The sequence below is a fragment of the Podarcis filfolensis genome (assembly GCF_964270895.1).
Source record: "Podarcis filfolensis genome assembly, chromosome: 2".
In the NCBI taxonomy this organism is placed as follows: Eukaryota; Metazoa; Chordata; class Lepidosauria; order Squamata; family Lacertidae; genus Podarcis; species Podarcis filfolensis.
The window spans coordinates 16,942,013-16,961,023 of NC_139605.1; the positions used below are offsets into that span (position 1 = coordinate 16,942,013).

General features: G+C 43.7%; 3 long non-coding RNA genes across 4 annotated transcripts in view; all 3 read left to right on the forward strand.

Annotated features, from left to right (window-relative positions):
• Positions 1–4,853, forward strand: part of LOC310757336 — a 31,839-nt gene extending 26,986 nt beyond the window's left edge. The window contains exons 1-3 of one of the 2 annotated variants that reach the window (XR_014545066.1): positions 1,839–2,069; positions 2,795–2,902; positions 3,222–4,853. This is a non-coding gene — a long non-coding RNA (uncharacterized lncRNA). Of the gene's footprint in view, positions 1–1,838; positions 2,070–2,794; positions 2,903–3,221 lie in introns of those variants that run through there. The other variant, XR_014545065.1, reaches the window with a different exon arrangement.
• Positions 4,854–7,843: 2,990 nt separating this feature from the next.
• On the forward strand, positions 7,844–9,999 carry LOC310757380. The gene is made up of 3 exons (XR_014545131.1): positions 7,844–8,288; positions 9,122–9,229; positions 9,535–9,999. It is a non-coding gene; the product is annotated as an uncharacterized lncRNA (long non-coding RNA).
• Positions 10,000–11,100: 1,101 nt separating this feature from the next.
• On the forward strand, positions 11,101–17,663 carry LOC310757372. The gene is made up of 3 exons (XR_014545117.1): positions 11,101–11,950; positions 12,964–13,074; positions 15,959–17,663. It is a non-coding gene; the product is annotated as an uncharacterized lncRNA (long non-coding RNA).
• The last annotated feature ends 1,348 nt before the right edge of the window (positions 17,664–19,011 follow it).

A 19,011-nucleotide genomic window follows, 5' to 3' on the forward strand; every position in this document is an offset into this window, starting at 1 on the left:
TCATCTGGCTTCAAAATGGTGTCCAAATGTATGCAAACACAGGCAAAAATCAAGAAGGTTCCTCCCAGCCTCATATAATAAGTGTCTTGTGAATTGGAAGGAACAGGCATTCTTTTCACATAAGATAGTACAGTGGTACCTCAGGTTAAGTACTTAATTCATTCCGGAGCTCCGTACTTAACCTGAAACTGTTCTTAACCTGAAGCACCACTTTAGCTAAGGGGCCTCCTGCTGCTGCCGCACCGCCGGAGCACGATTTTTGTTCTCATCCTGAAGCAAAGTTCTTAACCTGAAGCACTATTTCTGGGTTAGTGGAGTCTGTAACCTGAAGCGTATGTAACCTGAAGCGTATGTAACTCGAGGTACTACTGTATCAGGTGGGCATGGAGGTCTAGGACACTGTGTTCAACATTGGTCCCTCCGCCCATTAGGATTTTGGCTAACAATCAGTATACCAGTACACCAAATAGCCGAAGAGAACCACAGCCCTCATCCCCTTGCATTTCAGAGATACCCCAGCATATTGCCAAAAGCCTCATGCACTTTCCAAACCCACCAGGATCAGGTGAGCTGAGATGCTCCCCAGCCGTATACAATGGCTGCATTGAACCTGAATCTTCAAACATGAGCAACATCTTCCTTACCATATGTTAAGCTACTACTGCTATTTATTGCCTGTTTCCTTTTCTGCCAAGGGACAAATGAGTGCGACCGTCTCAGCACAGCAAACCTTTTGCAAAGTATGTAGAGAACGGATTAACCAGAAAAGTATTCAGGACTCTTTCTACATTGAAATACATGATTGGACGTTGAGGGGAACAGAAAGAGCGTAGTTTGGGAATCCAGGGGAAACTTGGAGATCAGCTACATTAGTAAAGAAAAATGCTTAGTAAATGCTTACATTAGTAAAGAAAAAATGCAATGCGCTCTACGTGGGGCTACCTTTTAAGGTGACCCAGAAACTACAACTAAGCCAGAATGCAGCATCTAGACTGGTGACTGGGAGGGGCCACTGAGACCACATAACACTGGTCTTGAAAGACCTGCATTGGCTCCCAGTACCTTTCCAAGCACAATTCAAAGTGTTGGTGCTGACCTTTAAAGCCCTAAACGGCCTCGGTCCAGTATATCTGAAGGAGCATCTCCACCCCCATCATTCTGCCCAGACACTGAGGTCCAACTCTGAGGGCCTTCTGGTGGTTCCCTCACTGCGAGAAGCCAAGTTACAGGGAACCAGGCAGAGGGCCTTCTCGGTTGTGGCTCCCACCCTGTGGTACGCCCTCCCACCAGATGTCAAAGAGAACAACAGCTACCAGACTTTTAGAAGACATATGAAGGCAGCCCTGTTTAGGGAAGCTTTTAATGTTTGATGCATTACTGTATTTTAATATTTTGTTGGAAGCTGCCCAGAGTGGCTGGCGAAGCCAAGCCAGATGGTGAGGTATAAATAATAATAATAAAGTATTATTATTATTATTATTATTATTATTATTATTATTATTAATCTGCAGGCTTGTTGAGAGTTGCCTGCTCGGCACATTGTACTATTACAATTGAAACCTGGAGCTGGACAGAAAACCCTCGTGCGATAGCATCAGGCATCCCCTGAGGCCCGGGACATTCTGTACACCATTCAGCTGATCCCTCAGTCCATTTGGATTTGTCCTAACAATCAGCACTTTATGCCTGAAAGGGCCCAAGACAACCGTCGCCTTCACTCTCCGCTGCCCATCCGAGTGACCCAAGGATGTTGCCAGAGGCTCCTTGGACCTTTCAAGGCCACCAGGATGAGGCAAGAAGCCAAGAGGATTCCTCCCAGCCTTATATAATTGATGTCTTGAACCCGGCTCATCAAACTGAGCAGCGTGTTCCTGACCAGAGCTTGAGCAACTAATACTGATCTGCCCTGCCATCCCGTAGTCTCTCAGCTGTCAGCCTTCGAAAGCAAAAAGGCTTCATACAAGAAGGTTTTCCGATGGGGCAGAGCTTGTTTCTTGAGAACCGCGGCCAACGTTTGGTTCAGGTCTGGCTACTTACGTTCTGTGTTCTGCTTTGCTTCAGGACTGGGGGTAAGTATGGTCCCCACCCACCAGTCCCTGAATAGGTACACTGAAACAGAAGTCACCCGACCCTTCTATATAGTGGGAGGGTGGGGAGGGGTTTTTCTCAGGAGGGTAGTAGGAGTGGGTGATTGACTCAATGGGTTTGGTAAACCTGTTGACGACTGTTAACGACTGCAGTTAGTCCTGCAGGAAAAAGCAAGGGATAGTATGCAGATGATTAGCATATGTAATGAGACAGGAATCCAATATCTCTATTAAGACGAGGTCTATACATAGTTTTCAGTTTAGTGATAAGTTGGAATTCAGCAACTTCTAGGTTAAAGCCAGTTCTCAGGTTGGAATTCTGTACCTTTGAGCCAATTTCAGGGTAGAATTCAACTTCCCTTTTACCAGAGGGAGGAAAATGCTTTTCTCCTGGCTCCTGATCAAAGCATGAACACTGCAAGCTGCAGGACAGATCGTGCCATCTTTGGAAAAGAGGATCTAGTTGTCTAGGTGGAAGGTGTTGCTAGTCTCAGGGTACAGGAGCTTGCCACAAATTTGCGTACAATTTCCATCTCTTAATCCAAACACAGAAATGCAAATTTAGTCTCACTTTCCAAGGGGGAAAGCATTCTTCTATTGTTGTACTGGGATCGATTCTGACAGCTATGTGTGCCAGCAGGATTTTGGTGGTTTAGGACATTGAATATTGGTTGGTTCCTACCCAAATGAAATGCTGTCTCTTACAGCAGATGCTGTGAACTGCAGAAAATGCAAGTCACTTAGTCCTGGCAAGCCATGCGAACCGAAGGGGAAGACATGTGAGGGACCATTCTGTATTATGGTAGAGACTTATGGTAAGTATTTCTTGTCGACATCCTTCCTTTTTCTATGCTGGGACTAGGACGACCTGAGATTTAAGGGTTGGTTGTTGTTTTTTTAAAGGACATGTATCTTTCATAAGTTTTAACTTTATTTTATTTTAATGTTGACATTTTAGTAGTTTTAGCAAAATAAATTCAAAATTCTGTTTAAGTGCATATTTTAAAATGATGTCTAAAATGTAATTTACTTTGATGTGGAGTATCTCTTGATACAGACTATGGACTAATTCAGTAAAATTCTCTTCATTCACTAGTAAAATACCAACATAAGTACTTCTCTTTCTCTCGCCAGGTCAAAGCGGTGAAGTGATTAATTATGTCAAAGAATGTGGCGCTAAGAGTTGGAAAGAATTCTGTGGAAAAGTGATGCCAGGGAAAGTGAAAAAGACAGTAGCATGCTGCCATACTGACTTATGTTTTGACTGATCTTACTATTCTATTCTTAAGTTGTTTAGCCCTATCCAGAAACCTCATGGTAAAAGGGTGGGTAACAAATCTTTCTCCTTCTCTTTCTCCTTTGAGAGATGTAATATTAGAAGATTTCATATCCTTTCCTTTCAATGGATTCAAGTCAAATGACAGACAAAAGCCCCACACAAATATTCTGATGCCACGTCCAAAAATCACATTCAGGGGATGTTCCACACCCAACAGCCTCATTGTCCTCCACAAAATGGTGGCTGACTGTGTGACCTGGGGAGTCTTCTGTATTTGCGGAGGGCTGCCATACATCTTAGACCGATGATTTTCCAGCACCCTAAGTGCATTGGGAAGCCTCCACGAGCACAGGAAACCCCACAATTTGGCTATCCATACTTGTTAACCAAACACTCATTCAGTTCACAACTTCATTTCTCCTTCCTGCTCTCCACTCATTTGTGCTCACTCATTTATGCACTCTTTCACTGTCTGATAGTTTGAAAAGTAACTTCCCCATGCAAAAGTGCATAATTGACTTGGGTATAGGGTGGGGTGGGGTGGGACGTTCCTTGGAGAGTTGATAGACATGCCTCTTTATCACTCGCCATCCCTGCTTGAACTTGGCAAATCACAGAAGATGTTATCAAATATACTAACCTGTGCTAGGGATGGCGACAAGGTTCATTGAAAGCAAATACAAGTACAAACTTGGGTGGTGCTTCCATGCTCTGGAGCAGAAGCATCTACACCAACCAATAGCAATGTTTTGTTTCAGATTAGGGCACCAATTTTTGAAAAACCTCTTTTCATACCAATATTCTCCCTCACTGCTCTCAATCTTGCGCTCAAAACTCTGTGATCTCTAAACAACCATAGGAAAGCAACAAATCCCATTCCTAGGCTGTGATTTTACATTTTGCAGAACAGCATGCAACCTAACTCTGGGAGCAGTCCTGATTGGCCAGCCCTTAATTGCCTTGTTACAGCATCCCATCCCATACTCACGGCTAGGATGGTCAGGTAAGGAGCTGGAGCTTCTCCTGGGCCCTGTCCATCAGATTCTAAATTCCTCTCTTCCTGGAGCTCATGGAACCATGCTGCTCCAAGGCTTCTTGGGCAGAGAGAGTTTGTTCTCTGTTGTCTTCCTGAACATTGCAATGCAAGCGGAATGTAGCAAAGCTTTTAAGTAGTTTGGACTGGTGGGAGTTCTAGGTGGCCAATCAAGATAGAGTTCAATAATAATAGTTAAAATTACTGCTAGTTTTGCATGCAGAATAACGTAAGAATAATACCTTGTGATATTGTTTTATTGGATGCTTCAATGCTCTCTTTCAATAAAGTTTGTAAGTGAACTTGTGGTCTGTATTCTATTTTGCTTCCGGTCTGTCATCTGGTTTCAAAATGGTGTCCAAATGTATGCAAACACAGGCAAAAACCTGCTTCTTGACAGCAGCAACCATCATGCAAACCATCATGCTTCCTTTCAATAAAGTTTAAAAATCAAGTTGCGGTCTGTATTCTATTTTGGTTCCTGTGTAATTATTGTAACTCGAACACAAAAGAAATCACTATACCTTATCTTTTCCTTTCCTCAAGACTGAGGGAATTTAAATGAGAAAGTACAACTGGTGCTGGTGCTTCATGGATGCACAGGAAACTGAGAAACCTACTAAAGGGCAAGCAAGCAAAAGAAGGAAGCAGCTGGAGGAAATTACTAATGGTCTTAGTTGTCTCTATACCAATGCACAGAGTATGGAAAACAAACAAAGTCCTCAGTGATAGTTTTGAGGAGAAGTTGGTAAGATGTAGACTAGGTGATACTATGGTTAGGTGAATTTGTAGTTGGCTGATTGACTAAACACAAAAAACACTTACCAAGATTTGGATTTCCCTGGGCAAGATAAAGCGATTAACAATATTTTAGAAGCAAGTATTTTATTATTCTTTCTGGTTATGGGATCACTGGAAACAGCAAAAACGTAGGGGGATTCACATATACCCTTTAGTTCTGGAAAAATATGCCCCTAGGCCCTGAATGGCTGAGGGAAAATCTACTCTGGCATCAGGTGCTCATAGAAGCCTGGGACATTCTGTATAGCCCATTTCGATTTTTCTGAAAAATCAGTACATTATGCATCTAACATCTTAAGGAATTACTTCCTGCATCCCTGTTCCTCTTCAGGGCCACCCAAGCATATTCACAGAGGCTTCATGCGGTGGTGCTGTGGTCTAAACCATGGAGCCTCTTGGGTTTGCCAATAGGGTGAGCTCCTGTTGCTCTGTCCCAGCTCCTGCCAACCTAGCAATTCAAAAGCACGCCAGTGCAAGTAGATAAATAGTTTCCACTGTAGCGGGAAGGTAAACAGCATTTCCATGCACTCCAGTTTCTGTCATGGTGTCCTGTTGCACCAGAAGCAGTTTAGTCATGCAGGCCACACGACCCGGAAAGCTGTCTGGGGACAAACGCCAGCTCCCTTGGCCTGAAAGCGAGATGAGCGCTACACCCCATAGTTGCCTTTGACTGCACTTAACCTTCCAGGGGTTCTTTACCTTTTACCTTTTCACCATTCAAGCTTACCAGCATGAGAGAAGAAGCCAAGAAGGTTCCTCCTAGCCTTAAGTAATAGTAAAGGTAAAGGATCCCTGACAGTTAAGTCCAGTCGCAGACAAATCTGGGGTTGCGGCGCACATCTTGCTTTACAGGCTGAGGGAGCCAGTGTTTGTCCATAGTTTTTCTGGGTCATGTGGCCAGCACGACTAAGCCGCTTCTGGTGCAACAGAACACCAAAACCAGAGCAGCACACGGAAACGCCGTTTATCTTCCTGCCAGAGTGGTACCTATTTATCTACTTGCACTGGCATGCTTTCAAACTGCTAGGCTGGCAGAATCTGGGACAGAGCAACAGGAGCTCACCCTGTCACGGGGATTTGAACTGCTGGCCTTCTGATCAGCAAGTCCAAGAGGCTCAGTGGTTTACACCACAGCGCCACCTGTGTCCCTTAAAAGGGAGAATTTTTATGCAGCACTTTGCACTCCCATGTAGCTGCCCATCCAGTTACAGACCGGGGCTGTTTCTGCTTAGCCAATGTACATGCACACTGCAACAAAGCCACAATGAGGTCTTGTTAATTGAAAGAAACAGGTGTTCCTTTCACGTTAGATATTATCAGGTGGCTACAGAGGTCCGGGACATTCTGTACAACATTTGGCTATTCCCTCAGTCCATCGGGATTTATCCTAACAATCAGCTCATTTTACCCCCAATACTGAAAGGCAGCCACTAGCCTCATCTTTGTTGTTCCTCAGACACCCCAGCATGTTGCCAGAGGCTTCTGGTACCCACCAACCCCATCAGGATCAGGTGCCCTGAGATGCTAATAAGGTTCCTATTGGCTTTATATAATGGCTATGTTGAACCTGGTTCCTCAAGCCAAGCAACTTGTTGTTTTTCAGAAGGTGACCTGTTGCCACTAGTTATTACCAGGTTTTCCTATCCAGAGCAAGACTGGGTTTTCTAACAAGGGGCATCCTGGCTATAGCAGTCAAAAGTCAGAGTACAGATTTCAGCTTCTGCCCATAGTTGTCTCAACTGCAACACCTGACCTACTCCCCTGCAAGTGAAGAGTTGCCATTCATTCCAATCAGAGGAAAAGCAATCAATGCACTTGGGAACAGTGGTAACAAAACTTGCCCTTCAGCTGATGGTGGTAAATTATCACACAAATCATCTGATAACTTGTTAAACTAGCATCTATAACCAATGCTGTGGAGCCACAAAAATCCATGAGGAGGCAAACTAATGACATGGGCTCACCTGCTTTGATTTCGGGTCCTATGTCTTTGAACATGGTCTAAGATGGATGCAATATTAAAGGACCATGGGAAGTGAAGGACATGAGGCAGGAGTTGGTAATGCAGGTGAGCTGTGCATAAGCAAGCTGCCAGCTAGCTCTGCCAAAGCTCTTTTTATTAGCACAATATGCAAAACCAGTTAGATAGATTTTGGACTGTGACCTTTACACGTCTTCCAATCCTGAGATCGAGGGGTGGTACAAAGTTATTTTGGCACCTGTTTCCACTGCGTCATTTCCCCCTTGAACCATGTATGACGAAGGAGACAAAGGTCACAGACAGGGCACAGCAGACCACTAAGAGAGCAAAGGTTAGATAGAGGGCATGATGTTCAGATAGCTGTGGCTTTGTCTGCGGGTGGAAGTGTGCTCCACACCCGGCAGGTGGAAGTGTGCTTCCCAACCGGTGATCATTCCTTCACCATGTATCACTCACGGAAGGTGGACAGAGAAACATACTTGTACACACCCTTCATACTGCAACAGAATAAAAAAGTGAGCTCCTTCTAACAGAACTTTCTAGCAATATGGATGATCAAGCCAGTATGCAGGCTATTTGAGAATTGGCTGCTCAGAACGTCTTCGTGTCACAATTGAAACCCAGAACTGAACAGGAAACCCAATGAAAGGAGCAAGCAATTCTTCCACAAAAGATGAGATCTGGGACGTTCTGTGCAGCATTCAGCTGATCCCTCAGGCCTTCTGGATTTGTCCTAACAACCAGCACTTTGTGCCTGAAATGGCCCAAGGCAACCACTGCCTTCATCCTTGCTATTCTTCACTGTCAACCCAGGATATTGCCAGAGGCTCCTGGGACCTTTAAAGGCCACCAGAATGAGGCAAGAAGTCAAGAAGGTTCCTTTCGGCCTTATATAATGGATGTCTTGAACTAGGCACCTCAAACTGCGCAGTGTGTTCTTGTCTGCCTTGAAAGCCTGCGGTTTCTCAGCTGCTAGCCTTCCAAAGCTGTCTCTCCATACAAAAGGCATTCCAATGGAGCAGAGGTTGTTTCTTGGTTATCGAAGGCCACATCTGCTTCAGGTCTGGCTGCTTACATTCTGTGTTCTGCTTTTGCTCAGGACTGGTGGTAAGTATTGCCCCCATTCCCCATCCCAAAATAGGTAAAACAAGAATAAGACACTGCTTTACATAGGTAAAAGTATAGGTAAAATCTAGGAGCAACTGGTGGGGATGTACTTTGGGGCAAGAGTGGAATACATGCCTCCTAAAGTTGGGACGTGATAGTTCAGTGTTGGAGCACATGCCTTCCATTGAGAAAGCCCCTAGTTAATCTCCTACCTATCATCTCCAGGTGAACATTTCAGTGAGACGAGAGTGGAGCATCCTGATAATGGGGCAAAATAGACAAGGCAGCTCCCTGTGTTTGTAGAAGTGAATCACGTCACCCACCTCTTGCTGTATGTGTATAGCTGAGTAGATTCAGGGCTCATGCACACTGCTGCTCATCTTGTGCTTTGGAGGAAAGAGCCAGGCGGTTTTCCATTTGCCTCACCACTTTCCTGAGGAAAACCCACTGTTTGTGGCTGAATCCAAGCACATCAAACCGCAGAAAACCCTACTGAAGCTTGTTTCAATTCAGCAGATCCAGTTCTTAAGGTGAAATCCTGTACCTTGGAGCCCATTTCAGGGGGGAGTTCAATTTCCCTTTTACCTGTGAAAGGAAGCTGCTTTTCTCCTGCCTTCTGATGAAAACATGAACACTGCAAGTTGCAGGACAGATCGCGCCATCTTTGGAAAAGAGGGTCTAGTTGTCTAGGTGGAAGGTGTTGCTAGTCTCAGGGCACAGGAGCTTGCCACAAACAATTTCCATCTCTTAATCTATACACAGAGATGCAAGTTTAGTTGGACATTGAATATTGATTGGTCCCTTCACAAACGAAATGCTGTCTGTTACAACAGGCGCTGTGAAATGCAGACTGTGCTCTTCAAAGGGGCCTGGCAAGCCATGCGAACCGAAGGAGAAGACATGTATGGGACCATTCTGCCTGAAGATAGAAACATTTTCAGGTCTTTCCAGTCAACCATCTCCCTTTTTCTCTGCTGGGACTAGAATAGCCTGAGATATAAGTTTAAAACTAACAATAAAAAAATTGGACATGTATCTTTCATAAATGTTCATTTTATTTTAATGTTGACATTTTAGTAGTTTTAGCAAAATAAATTCAAAATTCTATTTAAGTGCATATTTTTAATGAAGTTTAAAATGTGGGGAAAGCTTTTCTCCCTCTTGATATGGACTATGGACTAATTCAGTAAAATTCTCTTCATTCACTAGTTGGTATCAACCTAAGTACTTATCTATCTCTCTCCAGGACAAAATGGCAAATTGACTAATTACGTCAAAGAATGTGGTGAAGACAGTTCGAAAAAACTCTGTGGGACAGAGGTGACATCGGGAGATAAAAAGAAAGTATCATGCTGTAATAGCGACTTATGTTTTGACTGATCTTTCTATTCTTAAGTTGTTTTCGCCTATCCATGTAAAAGGGTGGGTAACCAATCTTTCCCCTTTGATAGACATAATATTAGAACGTTTCATATCATTTCCTTTCGATGGACAACAGGTCTTCCTCCTGCCATTGCAATTCAAATGACAGACAAAAGCCCCATGCAGACATTCTGATGCCACGTCTAATAATCACATTCAGGGGATGTTCCACACCCACCAGCCTCATCGTCCTCCACAAAATGGTGGCTGACTGTGTGACCTGGGGAGTCTTCTGTATTTGCAGAGGGCTGCCATACATCTTAGATCGATGATTTTCCAGCACCCTAAGTGCATCAAAATTGAGGAAATCTCCACGAGCACGGGAACCACCCCCCAATCAAACACTCATCCAGTTCACAACATCATTTCTCCTTCCTGCTCCAGAGAGGAGTACCACTCATTTGTGCTCACTCATTTATGCACTCCTTCGTTGTCTAATATTTTGAAGAGTAAGTTCCACTTCCAAAAGTGCATAATTGTCTTAGGTATTGGGGTGGAATGGGTCGTTTCTTGGAGAGTTGATGGCCATGTACCAAGCAGTGATTTGCACTGTCTACAGGATTTGTGGGTCTCTTTATCACTCCCCATCCCTGCTTGAACTTGGCAAATCACAGAAGATGTTATCAACTACAATAACCTGTGCTAGGGATGATGACAATTCCTCTCTTCCTGGAGCTCATGGAGCCCTGTTCTTCCCAACCTCTCCTTGGTTGGAGAGCTTGAATGTTCTCTGATCTCCTTCCTGAACATTGCCATGTGACTGGAACATAGCAAAGTTTTAAGTAGCTTAGACTGGTGGGAGTTCTAGGTGGCCAACCACGATAGCGTTCAATAATAATAGTTAAAATCACTGCTAGTTTTGCATGCAGTAATGAGGCGAAAATAATAGTTTGTATTATTTGTTGTACCTTACGCATCAATTATTTCTTTCAATAACATTTAAAAATGAAGTTGCGGTCTGTATTCTATTTTGGCTCCTGTGTAATTACTGTATCTTGATCACAAAAGAAATCACTGTACCTCATATTTTCCTTTCCTCAAAATTGAGGAAATCTTAATTATATGGGTCATATCCCATGCTTTGCAACAGACTTCTGTGCTCAGCTGCATTTCCTTTCCCTCTCTAAGCCCCTCCAGCTTCCGAAGACACAGGCAAGAACACGACAGGGCAAAACAAACAATGCAGATCCTCCACTCTGCACAAGACTCTTGCATCGTATATGGCAGTGTTCAAATAGAATCCCATACACAAATCACATAAGCCCAATCAGCATCTGGAAGTATTAATGTAACCGTACCATATTCGTCTGTTTCTCCAAGTCTTTGCACTCAGATTCCAAAATAAAAGGGCCTCAGTCAACTGACTAACCAGGCAACCTTCCACCTCTCCCCAATTAAAAGCATCAGCTCCTATTGGATGCGGTTTGGCTCCAAGAAATATGGAGGTGGCCAGAATATCTGTTCATGGGATTGCCAGAAATGAGAGTCTGTCTTGCAAGCCTGCTGTCTCTCCATGTCCCACATCTTTGAGTAAAGTTGGAGATACATGCAATATCAATGGACCACTTATTTATGACTCATGAAGAACAGAAACACATGGCTGTGCACATCATTCATTCCACTATGAGCCGCAGTGAGATACAAAAGAAAGCTGCTAACACAACGATTCAGGAATATGGGCTGGTCAGAAGTCACCCATTGTGTTTCATCTGTAGGCTGGTTGAGAGTTGCCTGCTCGGCACATCTTACTATTACAACTGAAACCTGGAGCTGAACAGAAAACCCTCGTAAGATAGCATCAGGCATCCGCCACGGTCCGTGACATTACAGCATGCAGCTGATTCCTCAGCCCATTTGGATTTGTCCTAACAATCAGTACTTTATGCCTGAAAGGGCCCAAGACAACCATCGCCTTCACTCTCTGCTGCCCATCCGAGTGACCCAAGCATATTGCCAGAGGCTCCTTGGACCTTTCAAGGCCACCAGGAGGAGGCAAGAAGCCAAGAGGGTTCCTCCCAGCCGTATATAATGGATATCTTGAACCCGGCTCCTCAGACTGAACAGCGTGTTCCTGCCTGCCCTGGAAACCTGCGGTTTCTCAGCTGCTAGCCTTTGAAAGCTGTCTCTCCATACAAAAGGCATTCTAATGGAGCAGAGCTTGTTTCTTGGTAATCGAAGGCCACGTCTGCTTCAGGTCTGGCTACTTACATTCTGCGTTCTGCTTTGCCTCAGGACTGGATGTAAGTATTGCCCCCATCCCAGAAGAGGTGAAAGAAGAATAAGCCACTGTTTTACATAGGTTGACTCTATTAGTAGCAGGAGAGATATACTTTGGGGTGGTAGGGAGGAAATGCCTTCTGCCATAAGTTTGCAATAATTCAGTGTTATGGTACATGCTTTCATGCAGAAAGCCCCAGGTTAATCCCTTAGCATCTCCAGTCCAAAGGTTTCAGGAGAAGAGGGTGGGACATCCTGAGACTCTGGGAACAATAATGGGGCAAAATTGACAGGTAGCTTGAAATGCTGGAAGGCAGCTCTGTATGTATGTAGGAGTTAATCAGGCTGCCCAACACCTGGTATATGTGTAGTGGTGGTGTTGTGGTCTAAACCACTGAGCATCTTAGGTTTGCCGATTGGAAGGTTGGCGGTTTAAATCCTTGTGGTGGGTTGAGCTCCCATTGCTCTGTCCCAGGTGCTGCCAACCTAGCAGTTTAAAAACACACCAGTGCAACTGGATAAATAGGGATGAGCTTAGAGCTCATTGCAGGACAGAGTTAAGCTTCCATTGAGGGAGAAAGCTGCTTTTCTTCTGGGAGCGCCATCTTTGGAAAAAAGAGGATTCCCTTGCCTGGGTGGAATGTGTTGCTAGATTAAGGGCACAGGAGCATGCTATGAATCTGCATAGAGTTTTCTCATCCACAGAGGTGTAAATTTTGTCCGACTTTCCATGGGGAAAAGAATCCTAATGCTCTAGGATCTATTCTGACAGCTATGTGTGCCCACAGCATTTTGGTGGGTTGGGATATTGAAAATCTTTTGGTCCCATCCCAAATTAAAGAAAGGGGTTTCGCTTGGTACTACGCTTTGCAGTACATCCAGGAAAGAAAATTAATATAAATGAGGAAAGTGGTAGGAGTCCCCGGGCTTCAGACTCCTTGTCTACCTCCTAATGAAGCCCCAGATTTGGTGACCAATGGGTGAAGGTGATGCTTTCATGGATAAACAGTAAAACAAATTTTTGTGCCTCCTACAGCAGATGCTGTAAAATGCAGAAAATGCATGCCAACAGGTCATGACAAGCCATGTGGATCAAAGGCGAAGACATGTGAGGGGCCATTTTGTGTAATGACAGAAAGATTGTCAGGTAAGGAGGCTTTTCTGTCTATGTTCCTCCTTTTTTATGATGTGACTAGGATTTGCCTCTTCTGTGCTCTGGTAACCTCTTCATTTCTCCGATGAAAATGGGAACATCCCATTCCACAATGGTAATTATACTATTTATACCGCACACATCTTACTGGGTTGCCCCAGCCACTCTGGGCAGCTTCCAACATGCATAAAAACATAATAAAACATTAAACATATATATATTTTTTAAAAAACTTCCCCATATAGGATTGCCTTCAGAATGCTTGGGAGTCCTCCATACCCTCCAACATTTCTCCAATGAAAATAGGCACATCCTAAGATAAAGTGGGGCGTTCCAGAATCAAATCAGAAACCAGCTTCTCTAAATCAGGGACGTCCCTAGGAAATAGGGACACTTCCAGTGTCCGCTAGTTTAGACTACTGCAGTGCATTATACGTGGTGCTGCCTTTGAAGACAATTAGGAAAATGCAGCTGGTCCAGAATTCAGTGTGGGGATGTTTAGGATAGTTGGCAAGGAAATATTTCTTAAGTATTATCCTTCCTTTGCTCATGCTAGTGAGTGATGTAGCAGAGCAAATCCCCTTCTGTACTCATGGAAGCTAGTTGATAGATTCCTTTGAATCTCTACAAACTGACTAACCCAATGTGGTTTGCTCAGATGGATTATTTCTGGTGTCTCCTTTTCTCCCTCTTAAAATACAATAAATACTCACAAGTCTGTCTTTAAAAGTATAACAATAATTTTACTCACAAGTTGTTCACAGTACACATCCTGGAAGGCAGCCTTTAGGCTTCAGGTTACAAACATACAACGTGGCTTACATCCTTTGTGAGGATGGGCACAAGTGCTGCTGGCTGAGAGCCAGCAGCCAACAAAATGGAGGGGACTGAACTGAGAGTTGAATCGAACAAAACTGAGACAAAATGGCTGCTTAACTCTCCCCATAAACAGTATTGACCTCCTGGACCCTGCAATCATCCTCTGAGGCCCTTCTCTGTGTGGTTCCTCTACAGGAAATCTGGAGGGTGGCAATACGAGAACGATCCATTTCTGAAGTGGCCCCCTATTTGTGGAATGCTCTTGCCAGAGAGGCTCCCCTGGCACCATCAATATACAATGGTACCTCGGGTTAAGTACTTAATTCGTTCCGGAGGTTCTTAACATGAAACTGTTCTTAACCTGAAGCACCACTTTAGCTAATGGGGCCTCCTGCTGCCGCCGCGCCGCCGGAGCATGATTTCTGTTCTCATCCTGAAGCAAAGTTCTTAACCTGAAGCACTATTTCTGGGTTAGTGGAGTCTGTAACCTGAAGTGTATGTAACCTGAAGCGTATGTAACCCGAGGTACCACTGTATAACTTTAGACGCCATGTAAAAACATCCCACTCCTCCCAGACCTTTGGCTAATTAAAAAATCTATGAATTTAAAAATGTGGGAGGGGGTATTGTTTTCGTTCGTTAATATGCTATGTATGTTTGTGTTTTTATATTGTAAGGCACTCAGTGATCTTTGGATGAAGGGTGGTATAGAGAGTTAATAAAGAATGAGAATGAGTATAAGAACAAGAATAAGAATAATCATGAGCAGATCAGGATGAATGCTCAATAAATGGAAGAGCCCAAAGTTTTGCTAGTTCATAATAAAATTGCTGTACATAATAAATTTACTACAGCAGTTCTGATTTTCTGGTCAGGCTCTGAATTCTCTTGGTAAGGTAAGGAGTAACATCTTTTAACAAATTGGTTCATGGACAAATTGACAGAGCTGTCCTTTCCTTGTCAAATATTGTGCAATGCTTGACAAGTGCAAAGTTGCAGCAGCAGTATGAGAAACACTGGGCATTTCCAACGAATGGAGCATTAGAAAGCTTTCCCCCCAACTCCATTTTGAGCACATGGATTCAATTTTGCAGCTGGGGATATTCCTGGACATATCACTGCAAGACAGACTGTGCAACAGTCTTCCAGCAGAACTGGAAGAGCTGCTTCATTAGAATCTTGAATGCCAGCTATAGTCTTATATTAAGCTGCATTACGTAGAGGGACCTTGCTCAAGAAGATGAAATGTTGGAGAGGGACAGGAAAAGTGAGGTTTCTGCTTCAAGGAACTAACTGGCATGTCACTTGGAAAGTAGCCTATTTTTCAGTCTGAAGGAAAGGTATTTGGGATTTATCCTAGGCAACAGTGGTGGAGATTCTGAGATTTAAGGGTTTGTTTTATTTAGACATGTATTTTGCATATGTTTTAACTTTATTTTATTTTAATGTTGACACTTTAGTAATTTTAGAAGGGGGGGGATCAGTTTTAGGTATGCATTTGTCAGTGGAGCTTAAAATGGAATTTATTTCAATGTGCTGTGAGCTTTGTCTTTTCTTTTTGTATGAACTATGTGTTAGGATTGTCCTACTCATGTGTAGGACCCTGGTAGAGACACAGGCCTGACTGGCATGTTCTCTCCCTCCTGGTCTGTCGGGAGCTTCAAAAGCTTTCTCCAGCCCAAACATCACCATACCAAGTGGCATTAACACGCTTAGGAACAGCAGGGTGTTAGCAGTTTGCTTAACAAACTCAGTAGCACAGCATTTTGGCTAAACTACTTTTATTTCCAGATAATACACTTGGAGCATTCTGACTTAGCTCCTTCCTCTTTCTCATCAGACAGAAAAGAGAAAGAACAAAGGACAATAGTCCCACATCACGGAAACACAGTAACATACACATCCTGTCTCTGTCACTTCCCACACTGTGGAATGAAAACATACACCCTCATGTGATAGAAAACAATCCCATGACTGCAAACATGGAGCAGGAATCCTAACACTATGGACTCCACTCACTAGATAGCCTCAGCATAAGCACTTCTCTTTCTCTCGCCAGGTCAAAACCAAAACTTGAAGATCATGAAATTCTGTGGCAAAGCTGAGAATAAGAAGCTCTGTGGAAGAGAAACGAAAAAGGGAGATAAACTTAAAGTACATTGCTGTGAAACCGACTTCTGTTTTGACTGATTTTACTGTTGTATTCTTGTATTGTTTTAACCCATCCAGAAACCTCTTGGTAAAGGGTGGGCAGCCAATCTTTCTCCTTCTCTTTCACTTTCTCCTTTGAAAGACATAATATTAGAACATTTCATATCCTTTGCTTTTGACGGATGCCTGGTCTTCCTCCTGCAAACACAGAAAAAACACAGAGCAAACACAGAAAAGCAACAAACCCGACCCTGAGACTGTGATTCTACCACTGCCTCCACTAGTACACCACTGGTGGTAATAGTAATAGTAGTAATAACAATAACCATAACACAATAATAATAATAAATTGTTCCCCACTCATCTTAAATGTGTAGCCTCAGATGTCTGTTTACCCCATTTTAGGTACCCCCTTCGGCTCATGCTCCTGGTTTGAAATCCTGCTCTTCATCAGCCTGCCAGATTGGCCAATTGCAGGCTGGTGTGGAGAGGGAACAATCAGGATTGCCTCAGGTCCGCTCCTGGGGGATTTAAAACAGCCCACGCCAGCCCCCGATGTCCAGCATTTCTTCATTGGATCAACCCACCCATTTTGCATGTGCAAATTGAATTGACCTTGCAGTGGCTGCGGTGGTCGCTGTATTGTTGGTGCCGGGTAGGAATTTGCCTACCTGGGGAATTGGCTATGACCTGGAGGTTTTGCCTAACCCTGTAGCAATCGTCACAACTTTGGCGGTTTAGGCGTTGGGTAGCCTTAGCCTTGGTTGGAGGGGGGGTTGTACCCTGGCCTTCCCCTCCCGAAATAGGGTATCCTGTTAAAGGGGTCTGTGATGGAGTTGCTTCTGTCCATTTGCCCAGAAGGGGGGAGGGGCTTGGGCCTGTCCATCAGATTCTCAATTCATCTCTTCCTGAAGCTCATGGAACCCCTCTGTTCTTCCCAACCCCTCCTTGGTTGGAGAGCTCGAATATTCTCTTTTCACTTTCCTGAACACTGCCATGTAATTGGAACGTAGCAAAGCTTTTAAGTAATTTGGACTGGAGGGAGTTCTAGGTGGCCAATCAAGATAGAGATCAATAATAATAGTTAAAATTAAGCTAGTTTTGCATGCAGAAAAAATGTGAGAATAATAGCTTGCAATATTTGTTGTACCTTACGCGACAATGCTTTCCTTCAATAAAGTTTAAAAATGAAGTTGTGGTCTGTGTTCTATTTTGGTTCCTGTGCAATTTTTGTATCTTGATCACACAAGAAATCACTGTACCTTATATTTTCTGTTCCTGCCTATTTTAAAAGTATGGGCCATATTTCATGCTTTGCAACAGACTTCTGTGCTCAGCAGCACTTCCTCTCCCTCTCCTGCTTTCCCTCCAGCTTCCGGCAAGCACAGACAAAAATACAACAAAGCAGATCCTCCATTCTGCACAACACTCTTGCATCATATACAGCAGTCTTCAAATAGAATCCCAAACACAAATTACATGAGCCCAGTCAGCATCTGGAAACATTAACATAACCATAGCATGTTAGTATGTTTCTCCAAGTCTTTGCACTCAGATTCCAAAATAAAAGGGCCTCAGTCAACTGACTAACCAGCCAACCTTCCACCTCTCCCCAGTTAAAAGCATCAGCTCCTATTGGATGCTATCTGGCTCCAATAAATATGGAGGTGGCCAGAAAACCTTTTCATGGGATTTCATGGGATGTCTTGCAAGTCTGCTATCTCTCAGCTGGCTCCCTTTAATACCATTTTCTCAGTACACAAAGGACTTTCGAATAGGGCAAGTCTTCTGTCTGAGTGATTGGGGGCCAGACTTGCTCTGACCTGCCGGTTTGCACTCTGTGTTTTGCTCTTCCTCATGTCTGGACTATCTCTGCTGCCATGTTGGAAAGAATCAGCGCATGCCTGGAGGAATACTTGGGCAAATGCCAGGGACCCATCAGGGCCAATATGCTCCGGCAGCACACTATTGCCTTGATGATGATGAAGATAAATCCCTTCCACAAGCTCCTTAAGTGCATGTCTAACTACATTCAGCATTCTCTTGCCTCTGTTGCATGAAACCCAGAAGGACATGATCATTTCCTCCCAAATTACCCAGTATTTCCACTTCATCAATCGATTTCTCCCAGTTGGTGAGGACCAGGTCCAAGATAGGTGATTCTCTTGTTGCTTCTTCCACCTTCTGGGCAATGAAATTGTCAGGGAGGCAATGGAGGAATTTTTCAGACCTTACATTCTTGGCAGAGTTTGAGGTCCAACAGATATTGGGGAAGATGAAGTCTCCCATAGCTACTACATCTCTTCGTTTTGAATGTTTGGTGATATGGTCTAGGAAAGCATCATCCAAGTATTCAGTCTGGCTTGGCGTTCTATAGCAAACACCCACTGTAAGGTCACTGTTGTTTCTCTCTCCTGCAATTTTTACCCATATCCTCATAATCTGCTTTCCATGCTCCAGTGTGCACATTTTTTACATATAATGCTGCTACTCCTCCCTTCCTGTTTGGTCTATTCCTTTTGTTTTGTTTTTTATAACTATTATATTGGTTTTTACCAATTTTTTCCAAACATAACATCATTCTTAAATAACAAGAACAAGAACATTTGGCTGTATAAGCCTGAGAGTTCCCTTCCCCTTGGCTAACGGTCTATTCCTTTTGAACAGGTTATACCTCTCAATTCCTATGTTCCACTCATGAGACTCATCCCAATAGGTTTCAGTAATGCCTACTAGGTAATATTTGCCATCCTGTATTAAAAGCTCCAATTTATTTTGCTTGTTTCCCATACTCTGTGCATTAGTATAGAGACAACTAAGACCATTAGTTGTTCCCTCCAGCTGCTTCCTTCTTTTGCTTGCTTGCCCTTTAGTAGGTTTCTGTTTCCTGTGCATCCATGAAGCACCGGCACCCAGACCAGTTGTTCTTTGTCATCTGTAAAGTTCTTTCCCTCCTTCTCA